The sequence below is a fragment of the Gavialis gangeticus genome, unplaced genomic scaffold, assembly GCF_001723915.1.
Source record: "Gavialis gangeticus isolate Ggan-Ray unplaced genomic scaffold, GavGan_comp1, whole genome shotgun sequence".
NCBI classification, from domain to species: domain Eukaryota; kingdom Metazoa; phylum Chordata; order Crocodylia; family Gavialidae; genus Gavialis; species Gavialis gangeticus.
In genome coordinates this window covers 4,261,087-4,266,490 of record NW_017728998.1, presented here as the reverse complement: position 1 = coordinate 4,266,490, position 5,404 = coordinate 4,261,087, and positions in this window count along the sequence as shown.

The window sequence follows — 5,404 nt, the reverse complement described above, 5'->3', positions numbered from 1 at the left end:
TTAAATAGGGGTTACTCTAGTCCTGTAAAGCAATGGATCAGCTCTTTGGATTTAGCTGAGGCCCTGAAAGTGTTAAACTCAAAAATAAGTAAAAAGAGAGACACCAGACCTGCTCAATTCACACCTTTCCAAAAGCTCAGGACAGGGAATTAGAGATCTGAGTCCAGGCCCATCTCCAGACTTTATCAAAAAGATCGCACATGGTTAAGGAAACCCTATCCTGGACACTTCTGTTTAGGACCAGCAAGCTGTGTTTGCACTCCTCAGAACAAAAGAGTAGCGTGATCTGAACAGGTAGAGACATGAGAGGAGAGAAGCCATCTGCAGGATTTAATCCCATCTCTACAGCAGCAGAGATTTGAGAGCAGGGAGCCAAGGGTGGGTATAGTTTTAAAACTGCATTCATCAAAGGAACAGGTAGTTCCCGTTTCTAACCCAACACAATCCAGAACATAACCATTTTATTTAGATGACTTTATGCAAGTATTAAGTATCAAAAAACTATGGCTTAGGGAGAGTGAAAGAGAAGCAGAACCTAAAATACGAGTTTTTAAAGGGGCCTATAATCTAAAACTGTTAAGTCTTTCAAAGAAAACATAGATGACCTGAAGAGACACCTAACCTCATACACGGCGCTAGACAAAGTAAAAAAAAGGTAGGCTCCCTGAGCCCAAGTTTCCTTCCCTGCAACATTTTGCTCCCCTTTGATAATTTAGCAGCTGCTGCAGACAGCTGCTTAGCTTGGTTGAGACAGCAGTGCCAGTGGCAGCGCAGGTCATCACAAAGGGGATGGGAAAATGAATACGGCTCATTTAATCCTGGGTCCATCTGCAGCTGTACTTTTGAAAAGCCCAAAAGGGGAAAAATGGAGAGTCCCCATTTCTAGAGGTACCCCTCTGCCACATCGTGTTGTTCTGGTCATCTCCCGGAGGATTTTGTTCTGCTCATGCATAAATTTGCACGCACCATTGCTTTATTACCAAGCCCCATTTAAAATAACCAGTATTCGGAGTTTTTGTATATGCTATTTTTGAGTAGTCACTGAACGGATAATTGTGGGTCCGTTGCACCACCACGTGCTTCCCCATTTTGGTTTTTACCGTAAGTGCATGGCTAGGGCTCAGGCGCAACATGTGTCAAGTCAATTGGACCAGCAACGTACCAAAATTAGTGGCTGCTTTTGAAAATGTAGGCTTTTGAAAACCGTCTCTGATGATTGGCAGCTCTTATTGTCACAATGGTGAGGGTCCCCATTGACTTCAGATTGGACCCTAGTTTTCCCATCTGTAAAATGGAATTAATAATGCTGCCTTACTTTTGAGAGATGTCATGAAACCTTTTTTTGGGAGTTTTTTCCACTGAGCACAATAAGGTTTAAATCAGATTCTGAGGGCTTGTCTAGACAGAGAAGTTGACATCAAAAGATATTTGGAAATCATTTCCCCATATGGACACTATCATTCTGCATGAAGTTCGCCTTTTTCCAAGTTAGCTCAGAGAGAGTCATTTCAGAATAATAGCTATAGTGCTTGAAATTCACTCTTACCCTATTGCAAAATAACTTACCTATATCGATAAGCCTTTATCTGGGTGGAAGTGAGGATCTCTGACATACAATTACACTGGTTTAAGTGAGAGGAGGTTCAGGTCCACTATTGATTATTATGCCTTCAAATCATGACAGAGCTCACGCCGAAGGCCATGAAAGAGAGAGGACGTGGCCTCCACATCATATTAGTGCCTGGCCCCTTAGAAAAAAAAAATCAATAAGAAGGTGACAGCACAAAAGGAAAGGGCATAATCATTGCACTTTTTGTCATGAAAGGAGATTTGCATCCTGACAAATCAGTTTGCTGCTGCTTTAGTCATGGATCGGGGCAGTTTGGGATGAACTGTCCTATTATAGCAAATCCAAATGGATTTCACAATGCTTCTAATTTTCAGGAGCTCACTGTCAACACAGCATGTTGACTGAGCTGTGCGGCGGCCTTTTCCAACCAGCTAACGACAGCTATTACCGGGCAAATACCCATGTCTCTCCAAATCTCACAGCTGGCACTACCCCTCTTGCGGCTGGTCATGCATGCTGATCTTCCTTTTCCATCTTTGCAGTAGCCTGTCCTGGCAAGGCCTTTCTTTCACATGTGCATTTGCGAGCAGACTTTGCTGTAATAGGCAGCAGAGCTCTTCTACTCGCGGCTGCAAGTGTAACATCATCGTCTTCAACTTAGATAGTAGCTCAATTGTATAAAGGCTACATGTCCTGGATTTTTGCCCCATTCTTCTCCTTTTCTTCATGTGCACTCGGTTTGCCAACTTTTGTATAATGACAGCAAAGAACCGGCAGAGTCTTTTTTTTACTCGGGTGCTTGTAAGCCTGGCACTGTTTTGCATGCCGGCTCCCACACAGTACATTGCTTCTGAGTCGGACAGTTCGCAGCAGTTTCCCCATTTGCTCAGCACCTGGCCAAGCCATGCTGAACCCTCAGCATTGATTTATCTCTTTTTCCAAACGGACATCTTATTGCAGCATAGTTAGAGATGCCCCATCCGTGTTTCTTGTCACAATGACAAGCCTCCCAATAGCTTAAAATGCTCGTCCCTGTAGAACTCTTGGTTCCAAAATGATACCTTTTATTAGACCAACTGGAAAATGGCAAGAAAACTGTCCTTTTCTGCAAGCTTTCGGGATCAAAGTCCCTTCTTCAGGCTCGGGGAAAAGCATAGATGGTACAAAATGGGAAAAAGTCCCCATAGGTAGGAAATAAACTTCATTTTTGCACAGAGGGAGCTGAAGATGGAAGTCTGTCCCTTTGGGTCCATGAGCGTCTTGGCTACCAAGTATACCCCTGAAACATGGAAGATGTCGTCCCTGATTTATTAGCTTTCACAAACCAAAGTCTAGGAGGAAGGTGTTATCAGCAGAGCTTCAGGGCAAGGACCACGTACCATGCCATCAGGCAGCAATTATGCAATTTGATCACGCTAGGTTAGTACACAGAGAAAACCTGGTCATAAATGTCCTCCGATGAACATCGACACCTGGAGTCTGGACTGCTAGACTGACTTAAGTCTGCCGTGAAACATGCTCAGTCCGGGTTTGACTCCATTTCCCAATATATAATTAAGCTTCTAGGGGTTTTATAGGCATTTTGTTTCTTATTTTGCCATGGCATGTAGAGTAAAGAGCACTTACAGTTTTATTAACTCATTAAAAGCCATACTGTAGGCTATTTTAGAGACAACCGCCTCTCGTTACTTAAGACATTCGCAGTATATGCGAATTCTTTTCAGAAGACTCATCAAGCAGAACTTAATTTAGTGTGATTAATGCTTTTTTTTAAATCGTGCAATGGATCTAGTGCAAAGCATGGTCAAATCCAAATATATAAAAGCAACTTCTGCAGTTTCATGGGTGAAGTTCAAAATTGCAAGAGCCCTCGTTCCTCTCCACATACCTCCTCAGACTTCCTCTCCTTGAGGAGTGCACCCCAAGCCCCTGGATCTCCTTTTCTTATCTGAAGGTTTTAGTAGAGTCATTGATTTGTTTTTTGAACGTGGTCTGAGTTCTTTAAGACTGTGTTTCTGTTCATCTTCGCAACCCTGTTGGAAAGGACACGACGACTGTCACCCTTTTTGCAGAGAGGGGCTCGGGAGTTTGTCCAGGCTCACATGGGAAGTCAATAGCAAAATGCAGATTAAAATCAAGTGTGCCTGAGTCCTAGGCTGGTGTCTGTCTTCTCATTAGTCTGCCCTGCCTCTTTGCTAGGGGCAGAGGAGCAGAGACCATGAATTGGTGACACCTGTCCTGTAGTGTAGTGTAACACCACTGCCCACCCACGGGATCCCCATAATCTTCCACTGATTATACAGAGTTGACCTTAATCATGCAATATTGTTTTTTTTGTATGCATGAGGCCTTTAGTCCCACTTGTGCTTCCACATCTGAGCTGCTCTCCCTCTGGTCCCTCCACAGCTGAGGCAAATGATAATGGCCAGCTGGGGCGACTACTTGCTAGGAAGGGCAATATAATTCATATGGAGGAGCACAGAGACTCAGGTGGGGGCCACTGCCCCGATTGCCTGCATTGAGGTGCACATGGACAGTCCCACTCCACTGCCATCTGCCCAGGGAAAATAAGGAGGGCTGTGTAGGGTCTCAGTGTCCAAACACCCAGCCTCCCTCTGCTCCGCACGAGGAGCACTCGGTGCCTCACACCCATACGGCGCAGGGTGCTGCCTACGTTAGCCAGCAGCAGATGCCAAGGAGAAGGATGTGGAGCAGCATTTCAAAGTCTAGCAAATGCTGTTGGTTAAAACTTAGATCCTTTGGGGATTTGAACTGCTTCTAATGCCAGGCAGAGGTGCTAAAGATCAAAAGTTTGAGCTCAGTCACTTCAAGGAGCAAAGCCCGAAACATGTTCGTGAATCTAGCTTTCTGGTGCCCTTTTTGTTAGCCACTTCGGCATTTCCCAACCCCAAAATGAGGGAGGAGAAGCAGCTGGAGGCCAGTTTTCCAGTTCTACCTCTTCTGCTGCCAAATTAGTTTGCCCATCAGAAGTGGTCTTCTCTATCCCTGCCTGGTTCCCATGAAAGGAAGTGGGAAGCAAAGCTGATTTAGTAATACCAGTCACTGGGCCAACAATATGGCTCAGAAAAATGTTAGACAAGGTCTTGGGCACCAAATGGGAACAGCTTCGGGCACAGGTCTGGGAAAGCAGCAGATACAGCGAGGGTGGCCATCCAAGAGGACAGTCTGCTCGTCCTCTGCGGATAGGAAACCCGGCGCCTTTATGTCCTCTATTTGTCTCTTGAAGCCAAGTAAAGGGGTTTGTATCAATAGAGGACAGAGGACAACCGGATTGTCTTCTACGATGGCCACCCTAGATACAGCCTAGGATAAATAGGGAATAAAACAACTCCATCATGCAAATAAAAATAAAGAAAATTATTTGGAAATTGGGATCCAACATACAAATAAAAATAGTCGCTTTTATGTGGAAATTGGGAGCCCTAATGAAGGCCCAGCTCTTCAGTGGGAGGCAAGAAGGAGACAGCCCTGCTTGGGCCATTTGGATGCCTGCTAACTCCGAACATCTCACAAGAAATGGCGTTACAAACCCCCCCAAAAAACACATCCTGGAGACATCAGTTTTCTTCAGAAAAAGCTTTCCAGCAGGGAGGGCCAAATAAACTGCGTGCAATGCCTTCCTTTAGGGTCAAGGCTGGGAACCTGGGAGGCATTTCCTTGCCGCTAGGGATTAATAGGCCTGCTCCGGCTCCAGGCGGCAAACCGGCTGAGATACCAAACGTAGGAGTTGCAAGGAACATAGCATGATGATTTCTATTGCGATAGCCTCACAGGCTTCAGCCAGATCAGGGGCTTATTGTGCTAAGAAATTAA